Genomic DNA, 13,431 nt, shown 5'->3' with positions numbered 1-13,431 from the left:
CCTTAGTTCGGGACCCCCTACCCCAGATCTGCCGGTTTTGACACCGATAGTCGGACCTTGGGAATTTGGCTCCGGGCGGACGACTGCCGCAAGAGCCCCACTTGGGTGATAGTCAACACTTCTCCTCCTCGTTCCATGTTCCTTACGCGGGGGTGGAAGTTGTTCACCTGTTCCCATAGAATGGGACCAGGGCAACTCCTCGTGTTCAGGTTCGCCGAATTTTCCAAGATTTTCGTGAATTTCTTCGAGCCTTCGGTGATCACGTGTTGTGTTGTGCGGAAATCTCGAGCGGGAGGGACCTCGACTCATCCAGCGAGAGTGAAGAAAATGATGGCTCCCCCAGCGTCAAGCTCGAGGGCGACGACTCCGAGTAGGCACATATAGCTCTCTAGCTGAACCCAGAAGGTGAACCTTGGAGTAGCTTGGTCGGCCAGCTGCATGATGGAGTGATTGGTGCTGATGAAGTGTCTCATTCGTGAGACCTCGTTTCTGAAGCAATCAACACATCATAGTGGTAGCTCTTATTTTGTACTTGCATCGCACCCAATGTAACCCTATGGGGACGCATGGAAAATAAGAGGTTGGGAACTTTCTATTAAGGTGTTTATTGTTCACTATGTTTTGTTGAAATGAACGGCTACTCCCCCTTATGCACAGTTTCACACTTGTATGTTTTTTATCCATACGCTTGCTGGAAATGCGTGCTGGCCCGCACAACTTTGCGGCAAGCGCTTTTAGGAATGGATCCTTAGCAGCGTGTTGGTGATGCTTCTGCCGGCAAAGCCACCTTCTCATCCTTACCATTACTACTTGTGGTGTTAAGAAGGCTCGAAAAAACCAAGACCGCAAACAATTCCGAGAAGGGTCCTTCCCATGTAGGTTTTCTCACACAATCGTCAATGTTGTTCAAGGAAAAAGCTTGAATTTTTAAGAAGTTTTTGCAACCTAGGTTTCTCTTTGTTGAATTCCTTGCCGCAAGGGGGCTGTCCTTGAACATACTTCTAGGTGTCCATACCGTCAATCCCCCAGGAAGACGTGTACATGAGTGCCCCTTTTTACATTTGAGAAAAAGAAAGAAGAGAAAATAGAGGAGGCTAGGAACCTTGGTAGTTCAATGGTTACCTTATGCAAGTTAAAAGTGATCACAACATCTCATGTAGTATACATAAGATACATATGTACTTCAACAACAGGTTGTAGAACACTTAGCTTTATTGACTATGCACATGGTCTTTGATTGGCTTTGTACAAAGGACTACATGCCTTGCCAACACATTTTTGCAAAAGAGGTTTCCATGTGGACCGTCAACTGTCCTCCAAAGATAGAACTTGTGAAGATTCTCGATATTCCATGATTTTTGCACCTAGGTGCCATCTTCGCACTCCAGGCAAACTGCGCGAGGCCTAGTGACTTGTACCACCCGGTAAGGGCTTCCCACTTTGGCTCCAACTTGTTTAATCCCTTCGCAGTCTAAATCCATCAAAGAACAAGGTGGCCTTCCTCAATGGTCATGGCGTGCACCTTGCAGCTGTGATAGCGACAGAAGGCTTTCTAGTACCGAGCGGCAAGGAGTGCATCGTGGAGATGATCTTCCTCGAGGAACATGACATCATATTGTCGCATTTGCTCTTGCTGGTCCTCATCAATGGCTTGCACTCATGGTGACCCATACGTGAGTTCCATGGCAGAGCACCGCTTCTACACCATAGACTAGGGAGAAGGGCGTCTCATTGGTGGCTCCATTTGGTGTCGTCCTTATTGACCAAAGAACCGCCGACAGCTCATCAATCAAGGGACTTTTGTGCTTGTGAAGCTTGTTGAAAGTTCTTCTCTTGCGGCCCCGCAACACTTTAGCATTTGCCCTAGAGTGGTGAAGTGAGGCACATCAATTTTTGGTGCCGATGTTTTGACAGTATTGCATGAAGTTGTTGCTGGTAAATTGCGTGTCATTGATAGTGATAATCCAGTTGGGCCTTCCGAAATGGCAAACTATTCCTCTAACAAACTAGACTCCCGCTTGTGTTGTTACCTTCTTCACTGGCTCCACTTCATTCCACTTTGTAAACTTGTTGATTGCAACAAACAAGAATTCAAAGCCCCGGTGGCATAGGGGAAAGGGCCGACAATCTCGAGCCCGCAGACTACAAATGGCCAGGAGAGTGGTATGGTGTGAAAGGCTTGTGCTGGTTGCTGTATCTGCTTGTTGTGGAATTGGCATGCTTCACAGCTGGTTACCACCGCCAAGGCATCTTGAAGGGTTGTCATCCAGTAAAATTCTTGATGGAATGCCTTACTGACAAGGGCATAAGATTCGATGTGGGATCCGCATATCCCTTCATGTATCTCCGCCAACAGTTTCCGTCCATCTTCCCGTGAAATGCACTTCAATTTCACCCTATTTGCACTTCTCTTGCACAGAGTGTTGTCCACAAACTACTAAAAGATCGATTGTCGGGCTACTTTTTCAGCTTGCTCTGGTTCCTCCGGAAGATCTCCTATCTAGAGCTATTGGACGATTTGTTGTGCCCATGCCGGAGCTTGTGGCTCGACGACAAGGACCCAAGGCATTTCTTGTGTTGAGGGAGGGCTAGCTTCCATGGAAAGGACCAGTGCGTCTGTCGGAGCTCCTTGCTCACTGGAACGCGTCCTGTCGTTTCCCGCATCCTTCTTGGCGGCCACTAGTGGTTCTGCCGAGAAATAGTCGCCAAAGTTGATCTTTCTTTTCTTAGATTGCCATGCTCAAGGTGTAACTAAAGGCTAAGTTATTTGGAGTACAAAAGTGTCTAGCTCCACATCCAACTTCTGTGCAGCTATCTTTGATGGGTCATTAGCAATGCTATTTTCTGCACGAGGGATGTGCTTTGTTTGTAGACCGTCAAATTTCTCTTCAAACTTCCTCACTTCATCTACATACTCTTCCATCATAGGGCTCTGGTAATCCTTGTTTACTTGGCACACATGAAGGTGCGAGTATCCCCATACCATCAATTTCATGATGCCGAGGTCAGTTGCTATCTGAAGGCCAGCAAGCAACCCTTCATGCCCGGTTGTGTTGTTCGTCGATACCTTCGGGGGAAATGCATTTGGATCACATACTTGAGGTGCTCTCTCGAAGGTGCTACAAGTAGCACTCAGGTACTCGCGCCTTGCACTAAGCAGGCCCCGTCAAAGTACATGACCCATTCTTGAGGTGCTTCCCTACCATGGAGGGATGTTTTTGTAGTTTCTTTGCCTTGTGTTGGTATCTATTCGACAGTATAGTCTCCCAAGGATCTTCTTTGTATAGTTGTGGGCTTTCAAAACATAGGTCGAAGCTAGCCAGCTCAATGCCCACTCGACAAACCTATCGACTGCTTCTGGATTCCACAAGATGCGTTCTAACGGAAAGATTGTGACAATAATGATATGATGTGCTTGGAAGTAGTGGCGCAGCTTCTCGGAAGCTATAAGAAGGCCAAAAAGAAATTTCTACACTCCATAGTACCTTGACCTAGCCTCCTACCAGAGAGAGATGACAAAGTAGACTCGTTGCTCCATCATCTTCTTCTTTTGCACAATATGTTGTTCTACCCCTTGCATTATACTTGTGTTGTCATTTCTTTGGCTTGCTGGAGTTGAATTTGGCTTGCCGGTTACCGGCCCGGGGGTTGCCGCCTCCTTCTCCTCAGCTTCTCTCACCACAACTAGTGCTTACTAACCACTTATAGGAGAAACGACTCTTGTGGTGTAAGCACAACCAATATTGGTGTTGAGGACATGTATTTCTTCAAATCTTGCAGTGCTACCTCTACTTCCGGAGTCCATTTCATTGGGCCTTCCTTTTCAAGATTTTGAAAGACGACACGCAGGCTTGATACGTCTCCAACGTATCTATAATTTTTGAGTGTTCCATGCTGTTTTAGCATCAACTTTCGATGTCTCATATGCATTTATATGATGTTTTATATCTTTTTGGGACTAATTTATTAACTCAGTGCCCAGTGCCAGTTCCTGTTTTTTCGTGTTTTTGACCTCTTGCAGATAGGAATATCAAACGGAGTCCAAATGGAATAAAACTTTCGCCACGATTTTTTTCCGAACAGAAGACGAATACGAGGCTTGAGAACCAAGGCTGCGGAGTCCGTGGGACGCCACGAGCCACCAGGCCGCGGGCCCCCCTGGCCGTGCTGTGGGAGCTCGTGGGCCCCAAGTGGCTCCGGTGCCCTACTTCTTCCTCCTATAAATTCCGATAAATCATGCCACGGAAGAAAAGAGAGCCGCAATAACTTTTTCGCCGCCGCAAGCCTCTGCTTCCGCGAGATCCCATCTGGAGACCGTTCTGGTACTGTGCCGGAGAGGGATCCGGAGTTGGAGGGCTTCTACATCAACACCATTGCCCCTCCGATGATGCGTGAGTAGTTCACCATAGACCTTCGGGTCCATAGCTAGTAGCTAGATGGCTTCTTCTCTCTCTTGGATCTTCAATACAAAGTTCTCCATGATCTTCATGGAGATCTATCCGATGTAATTCTTCTTGGCTGTCACATCCCTGGAAGACTAACTAAAGAATATCATTGTGCTCATATCTTCTTTGCATTGCATCCAAGAAAAATTGCAACAAGATCAAAGCAAGTGGTGAAGAAAAACTCAAAAATCCTAGCCACCTCTCAAATTCAAAGAAATTCCAAACTTATCAAAATCAATGAACCCAAAATGGCCTCAAGAAAAGTTCAACTTTTCTGATAATTCATTAAAACAAACAATCAGGGAAGAAAGCTATTTCTAAAACAGATTTCGTATTTTACTTATTTTCGAAAAGCTACTGAATTCAAGTTTAAATTTGAATTCGAAAACTTTAAGTCTTTAAAAATGTTGAAAACTTCAGGAATGGTTGGAAATATTCCAACTATTATTCTGGTGTGTTCAAAATATTTTTATAACTATTTTGGAGCTGAAATAAATAGCAAATCAAAATAGTTAGGAAACTAGAGAGCAAAACAGAAAAAAATAGCAAAACACTTACCTGTTGCTTACCTGGTCCGGGCCCAGCTCCCCCCTGTCGTCTTCCTCCTCGCCATTGGGCAGCAGGAGGTGGATGCCGCGACGCCCGGCGCCTCCACGCAGCTCCCTGCCTGCCTGGACGTCTTGGTGCGCTGGCAAGGCGAGGATAACCTCCCCGAGCACGACCCTATCCATCCCCGCTACCCATTCCTCCCCTCTCCTCTCGGTTCCTTCCTCTCCTCCTGCCGCCATTGATAGGAGCTCGAGCTCGAGCTGCCCGAGCCTCTAGCCACCGGTTCTTCCCTCCGAGTGCTCCTTTCGCTCCGCCTCGACAAGCTGGTCGTCCCTGCCAAAGAAGAAGACCCCTCGAGCCCTGCAATGCCCTCGGCACCGTCGTCTTCAAGCTTCGGCCGCCGGCGATCTTCGTTGTATTCGTCGCCCACTGCGCCTCCCCGAGCCGTCCGAGCTTTCCCCTGCACTCCCCTTGAGCTTGCGCTCATTTCCCCTCTTATTCCCCTCGGTTTCGTGCACCCTAGCCACTAGACCGACGAGCCCGAGCTCCAGTCGTCGCCTCAGCTCGTCGCCGGTGACCTCCGGTCCTCCCCAGTCCTCCCTAAGGCTAGTACTGGATGAGGCCGAGCCTGGGGATCCTCCCAGTGCTCTCAGCCCTCGTTCCCAAGCACCACAGCCAACTCCGGCGACTCTCCGGCAAAGATCTGCCAAGGATCTGGTCGCCGCCGGTCAGTTCCGGAACGATCTGACCTGGCCTCGCTAATCTGCCGGTTTAAACTCTAAGCAGTCGCTGACAGTGGGCCCCAGGCACAAGTCAAACGCAATCAGGGGCTGGTCAGCGGGGGGTTAACCCTGTGAGGCTGACCAGTGGGTCCACCTGTCGGGTTTGACCTGACCAGGTCGGCCGACGGCTGATGCCATGCTGACATGGGCCTCACGCAATAAGTAGCTTTTTTGATTTAAAAGAATTCCAGAAAATGCCCAAACCTTCTCAAAATCATAGAAGTTAATCTGTAACTCCAATGGAAATAATTTATATATGAAAAAGTATCAGAAAAATCCAAGGAATCTGAATATGTCATTTTGAAACATTTTTGAAAATGTTAGTGGACCAAACATGTAAAATAATGAATTTACATCATTTGAATTCCACTTCAAATGGTATGATCAAACATTGTTCAAACACAACCAGCAACTTAACATGTGCCTTCTAGTTTCATCTGTCTGTACTGAGACAGTTTAATTACTTATGCTGGCTTGTAACTTGAATGACTGTTATGATGGGTCGCGAGACCCCTACTGTGTAATATTATGTGTGAGGCTCTTCCGAGCCTTTTAAATAAAGCTTGTATGGTTATGGTTATGTTGTGATGCCATCGATGTATCTATACATATCGGTATGCCATGCGTACATGTGTCGTGCTTGATATGTATGGGGTTCGATTACCTAGCCGTAGGCTTTAGTATCATTCCTTACAGGGAAATGCCCCTTTGTGATCCAATGAGCCATGGTAGTTCGCTACTGCTCCGGACACATTGGTTGACCGACATGTGTCCTTCTTAGCTGCTGTGTTTGTCCCCGTTGGGGAAATGTCACACGATGTAATGGAGTCCTTGTAGCTTGCTATGACTCGTCTACATTCGTTGGTGACCGACACCTGCTTTGCTGGGTCATGTATGCCTGTCCCTGTGTGGAACTGCCACTTTGGTTTTTGACTAGACATGTCGATCCGGGTTCTTTGTCATTGGATTCCTAGTGACACAAATGCATACACGAGTCAAAAGGTGCAAACTGTCCCGGCTAAGGTAAGGCTGGAGCCGTGGGGATAACCGTGCGTGAGACCGCAAAGAGATGCGATGTGTTACAGGCTGGATTCCTATGGCTTAGGATCGGGGTCCCGACAGCGTGTGTATCAGAGCCTGACTGACTGTAGGATTACTAAGCCAAACTGGTCGAAGGTGAGCCTAAAATTGCTTTAGTTATATATAAGGGAATTGTTTGTGGAAGGGAACGTAAGACTCTTGTTCTCTTCTCAAGTTATTCTATTCTGGTCATCCTCGTCTTTTCTGCGGGGATTAAGGACTAGGTTACTCATCTTCTATTAGGCTCGTGTTTCTTATCGGTAGATTATAGGACAATGGGTCGAGAGTTATTTTGGGGCACCTTTTATCCCTAGCAAAAGGAAGTAAGTTTGATGATCAGAGAATTGAACTTGATAGTTGAGTGGTTATGCTATTCCATTTTATGGGTTGTCTCAAAATTGTTTTTGAGCATTTACAGCCGTTATGCTGCCCAATTTTGCATTCAGAGCTCTAATGTGTTTGCATTACTCTCTATTTTCAGATGCCTGGCCGTCCTTCTCGTGAGGTGGTTCGTCTGACTAGGTGCATTGATGTGCCGGGTCATATGGCCATGCTAGTCAGGGTGATGTCGGTGTGTGGTTACCACTGGTACCCAGAGTACACAGTGGATGAACAGTACCGAGCCTTCAACCAGAGCCAGTATATCTGCACTGTTAGGGTATTCCCAAATTACCATGGAGCTGAGGAGCCAATCCATTGGTCTTATGGATTGGGAGTCACTGTTGACATGGCAGTACAAGATGATGCCTATTCAATGTTGACCATCATGAGGGCTAGACATGCACTGCTGCAGAATTCAGAGTTCTGCTATGTTCCTGCCTCTCATCCAGGTGAAGAAGGATACCTCAGCGGGGTCTACTTTGATTCCTCTATGGAGGATCCGCTACTGCAGTCCACTGCTGAGATGCTAGAGAATAGAGACAGGGATGCTCGTGCTCTCTGCATGGAGCTTTATGCTACACGTGCCCTTCTGTGGACGGCTTTGACGCAGCTGGCACCTGTAGTCCAGACAGGGTATGGAGATATGCAGATGCTGAACCCTGTTAGAAACCATCTTCCGGCTCATGTTGACTGGCCTACTATAGGAGGAGTCACCCCTCTTCGGGGACCTCTACTACCACCAGTCAGGGGACCAAGGCCACATCTGTGTCCTTACGGATCCCAGGGATCTCAGGCTAGAGTATTTCCTGATCCACAGGTTGAGCTTCCAGGCCATGGAGGCAATCTTTATGAGATGTTCTATGCGGATGCCTGAACCGTGAGTGGAAGGATAGTTTGGTAGTAGCTGTACTTTCACAGTCCTGTGTGACTTGTGAAGTATGCTTGTGTCGTGAAATGAATTTCGGAGGCATAGATAAATAATGTATCGGAAGCTTGGAAGCCTCTGATGAGTAGTTTCATATTTTCAGTAGTTTGTTCTTTGGTTAAGGTTGTACTGAACTACGTAAGGGTGTGTATGAACCATGGTGTATATATAGCAGTTGCTTGTTACCATGCTGTTCGAATATTCATTTCTGCATTCCATGTGTTCAGTGCATTCTTAATCCATAGCTAGTATTGTTGATGATATTGGTCTAAGCTGTGAGTTTGTTTGTCAGGATGGTGTTCACCAGGTTGAACCGTGCCCCTGCTCATGAGCAAGGCGAGGGTAGTCAAGCGTCGCAGGAAGAACTGCCTCACCCGCCCTCTCTGGCGGAAGTTATGCTTGAGGTAGAGAGAAACAAAAGGGAGACCAACCGACTGTTAGAGTGTATTGACAAAAATACGGCTCGTCGGCCTAGGAATGCTGCAGTGTCCCTCAATGACTTTGTGAAGCTGAATCCTCCAAAGTTCCATCACTCCGTCAATCCCCTTGACGCTGATGATTGGCTGTGCAGTATTTCACGTAAGATTCGCTCTGCGAATGTTTCTGAGGCCGACAAGGTGACCTTTGCGGCGTATTTCCTGGAAGGACCCGCCAATCTGTGGTGGGAGAACTTTGAAGCTACCACATGGGCAGACTTTAGTGCAACCTTCCGTCTGCACCATATTCCAGAGGGCCTGACGGACAGAAAGAGAGAGGAGTTATGTGCATTCACCTAGGGAAAGTTGACCGTGGATGCCTATAGCCGCGACTTCGGTAACCTGCCCGCTATGCAACAGAGGAGGTGTCTACTGATGCCAAGAAGCAAGCAAGATTCCGAAAGGGTCTGAGCCCTGAGCTTCGTCGTGATTTGCGCCTCCACGAATGTACAAGATTCCAAGCCCTGGTCAACAAGGCAATCAGTGCCGAGACTGGTCATACCGACTACGAAGCCAGAAAGAAGCACTCCCGCGATTTTGGCTCGTCATCTGGTTCCGCGTTTCCAAAACGCAGGCTGTGGGTTTCAAACAGTTCTCTGCCGCCAAGATACACTCCGAGGCTATCCTATGTGGCGCCTGAGATGAATCAAACCAACCCTCCAGCAAAAACCTATGGTGGTCCAGCTAGCAATGTTGCACCGCGTGCCAATCAAGTGACGTGTTACAAGTGTGGAGAACGAGGGCACTATACCCGTGAGTGTCCTCAGAATGTGGGTGCCAAGGAACCCGGAAAGTCCGTCGGGCAAGGCAAGTCAGGCAAAGCTTACTATGTGAAGCCAACTCCTGCACGTGGCCGTGTGAACTATGTTTCAGCAGAAGAAGCTGCACAGGATCCTGATGTCATACTGGGTACGCTCCTTGTTAATCATCACCCAGCGTCTGTTCTTTTTGACACTGGGTCTTCTCGTTCCTCCATATCAGAAAGTTATGCATAGTTGCACAACATGTCTTTCTGTGATATGCCAATTCCATTGGTTGTCCAAACCCCTGGTAGTAAGTGGCAAACCTCCAGGATAACCTATGACAATGAAATCCTAGTACATAGGCTAGTTTTTCTAGCATCATTGATAGCCCTGAAATCTTCGGATAATTATATCATCTTGGGTATGGACTGGATGTCAGCTCATTATGCCAAGATTAATACTCATTCTAGAAATGTTCAGCTTACCCATCCCCCGGGTGAGATAGTCAATGTCTCTACTCGAGTTGCCAAATGCCAACTCTATTCCCTCAATGCCAACCCTCTTCCGGAACTTGAAGACATTCCGGTAGTCCGTGACTTCCCGGATGTTTTTCCATAGGAACTTCCAGGAATTCCACCTGACAAAGATGTAGAGTTTGTGATAGATCTTGTTCCGAGAACCGTTCCAATAGCCAGAAGACCATATAAGATGGCACCCCTGGAGCTAGCCGAACTTAAGAAGCAACTAGATGAGGCCTTGAATAAAGGTTTCATTCGGACTAGCTCTTCTCCTTGGGCTTGTCCCATCCTCTTCGTCAAGAAGAAAGACAGAACGGATCCGATGGTTGTAGATTTCCGACCAGTTAATCTGGTCACCATAAAGAACAAGTATCCGCTCCCCAGGATCAATGACCTGTATGATCAGCTCGCTGGATCCTCAGTCTTCTCAAAAATGGATTTGAGGTTGGGATACCATCAAATAGAGATCAAGAACGGGGACATTCCAAAAACGGCTTTTGTCACTCGTTATGGCCAATACAAGTACACCGTCATGTCCTTCGGTTTGACCAATGCCCTAGCCACCTTCTCTCGCTTGACAAATTCAATCTTCATGGAGTATTTGGATAAATTTATCGTGGTATACCTCGATGATATTCTCATCTACTTGAAGAACGAACAAGAACATGTCGAGCATCTAAGGCTGGTATTGATGAAACTTCGAGAGCATCGCCTTTATGCCAAGTTTTCGAAACGTGAATTTTGGTTACTAGAAGTGACCTATCTAGGTCACGTAATCTCTGGTAAGGGTATTGCTGTCAATCTCGAGAGAGTTCAAGCTGTCCTTGATTGGACTCAACCTGAATCGGTTAAGCAAGTTAGGAGTTTTCTTGGTCTAGTGAGCAATTGCAGCCGCTTTATCGAGAATTTCTCCAAGGTTGCAAAGCCTCTAACTGAACTCCTCAAGAAAGATAAAAAGTTCGAGTGGACACCATAGTGTGAGCATAGTTTTCAGGAACTGAAAAGACGCCTGACTTCCGCACCTGTGTTGCTACCACCAGATTTTTCTAAGAACTTTCTTATCCATTGCGACGCCTCGCGACAAGGATTAAGTTGCATTCTCATGCAATATGTTCATGTGATTGCATACGCATCTCGACAGTTGCGTCCACATGAGGATAATTATCGCACACATGATCTTGAGCTTGCAGCTGTAGTCCATGCACTTAAAACCTGGCGACATTACCTTCTTGGTAATCGTTGCGAAATATTCACTGATCACCAAAGTCTGAAATATATCTTCACCGAGCCGGATTTGAATCTCAGGCAAAGACGGTGGGTTGAGTTGATCACGGATTACGACTTAGGGATAACTTACACCCCGGGGAAGGCCAATGTTATGGCCGATGCACTAAGTCGTAAGTCTTATTGTAACAGCTTGACGCTACAACGAGGTCAACCACATCTCTATGAGGAATTTCAGAAGTTAAATCTTCATATTGTTCCTCAAGGATTTCTTTCTACCCTGGTGGCGAAGCCTACTCTTAGGGATCAAATCATAGCCGTGCAGGCTTATGATAAGGGTATATCCCGGATCAAGGAAAATATTGCTAGCGGAAACGCTAGGGATTTCTCCATCAATGAGAAAGGTGTTGTGTTCTTTTAGAACCGTTTAGTGGTTCCTAAGAGCAAACGTCTGTGGCAATTGATCCTTAAGGAGGCTCATGATTCTCCTCTCACCATTCATCCTGGTAGTACTAAGATGTATCAGGACCGACGCCAGAGGTTTTGGTGGAGTAGGATGAAGAGATAAATTGGTGAGTTCGTTGCTAACTGCGACATTTGTTGTCGAGTTAAGGCAGAACATCAAGGGCCTGCTGGCACCCTTCAACCTTTAGCTATTCCTGAATGGAAATGGGATAAAGTCAGTATGGATTTCATTACCGGATTTCCCAAGGCCAAGAAAGGAAATAATGCTATCTTTGTGGTCATTGACCATGTCTCCAAAGTAGCTCATTTTCTTCCAGTTCGTGAGAGTATAACAGGTAGCCAGCTGGCAGAGCTATATATCTCTCGAATAGTGTCTCTTCATGGTGTTCCTCTGGAGATTAACTCAGACCGTGGGAGTATCTTTACTTCTCGCTTCTGGGAATGTTCTCAGAATGCTATGGGGACTCACTTATCTTTTAGCACTGCTTTCCATCCTCAGTCAAGTGATAAAGTAGAAAGAGTGAATCAAGTCCTAGAAGATATGCTCCGAGCTTGTGTTATATCATTCGGTATGAATTGGGAGAAGTGCCTTCCATTCGCCGAATTTGCTTATAACAATAGTTATCAATCAAGCTTGGGCAAAGCCCCTTTTGAAGTTCAATATGGACGAAGATGTCGAACACCTCTTAATTGGTCAGAAACCGGAGAGAGCCAACTCTTTGGCCCAGATATGATCCAGGATGTAGAAGGGCAGGTTCGCATTATTCGTGAAAAGTTGAAAACAGCCGAGTCTCATCAAAAGAGCCAATATGATCATCATCATAAGGTTGTGACCTTTGAAGTTGACGAGAAGGCTTACCTTCGGGTTACACCTTTGAAGGGTACCCATCGATTCGGTATCAAGTGCAAGTTGGCTCCTCGTTACATTGGTCCTTTTCGCATTCTTGCCAAACGAGGAGAAGTTGCCTACCAGTTGGAACTTCCTCTGCATCTTTCCAAGGTTCATGATGTCTTCCACGTCTCGCAACTCACGGTTGCTTTTCGGATCCTATCCGTGAAGTGGACCACGAAACGCTTGATCTCCAAGATAACCTTTCATACCGAGAATACCCTGTGCGTATTCTTGATCAAGCTGAGCGTACCACTCGACGTCGAAACATCAAGTTTCTCAAAGTTCAATGGTCAAATCATTCTGAAAAGGAGGCAACATGGGAAAGAGAGGATCGTCTCCGACTTGAGTATCCCGCGTTATTCCCGACGATTTCTAAATCTCGGGACGAGATTCTTTTGAGTGGGGGTGAGTTGTCACATCCCTGGAACCCTAAGCAAAGTATAGCATTGTGCTCATATCTTCTTTGTATTGCATCCAAGAAAATTGCAACAAGATCAAAGCAAGTGGTGAAGCAAAACTCAAAAACCCTAGCCACCTCTCAAATTCAAAGAAATTCCAAACTTATCAAAATCAATGAACCCAAAATGGCCTCAAGAAAAGTTCAGCTTTTCTGATAATTCATGAAAACAAATAATCAGGGAAGAAAGCTATTTTTAAAACAGATTTGGCATTTTACTTAAATTCAAAAAGCTACTGAAGTCAAGTTTAAATTTGAATTCAAACACTTTATGTCTTTAAAAATGTCGAAAACTTCAGGAATGGTTGGAAATATTCCAACTATTATTCTGGTGTGTTCAAAATATTTTTATAAACTATTTTGGAGCTGAAATAAATAGCAAATCAAAATAGTTAGCAAACGAGAAAGCAAAATAGAAAAAATAGCAAAACACTTACCTGTTGCTTACCTGGCCGAGGCCCAGCTCCCCCCTGTCGTCTTCCTCCTCGCCAGTG

The sequence above is a fragment of the Hordeum vulgare genome, chromosome 1H, assembly GCF_904849725.1.
Source record: "Hordeum vulgare subsp. vulgare chromosome 1H, MorexV3_pseudomolecules_assembly, whole genome shotgun sequence".
Lineage (NCBI taxonomy): Eukaryota > Viridiplantae > Streptophyta > Magnoliopsida > Poales > Poaceae > Hordeum > Hordeum vulgare.
This window is presented reverse-complemented; position numbering follows the sequence as displayed.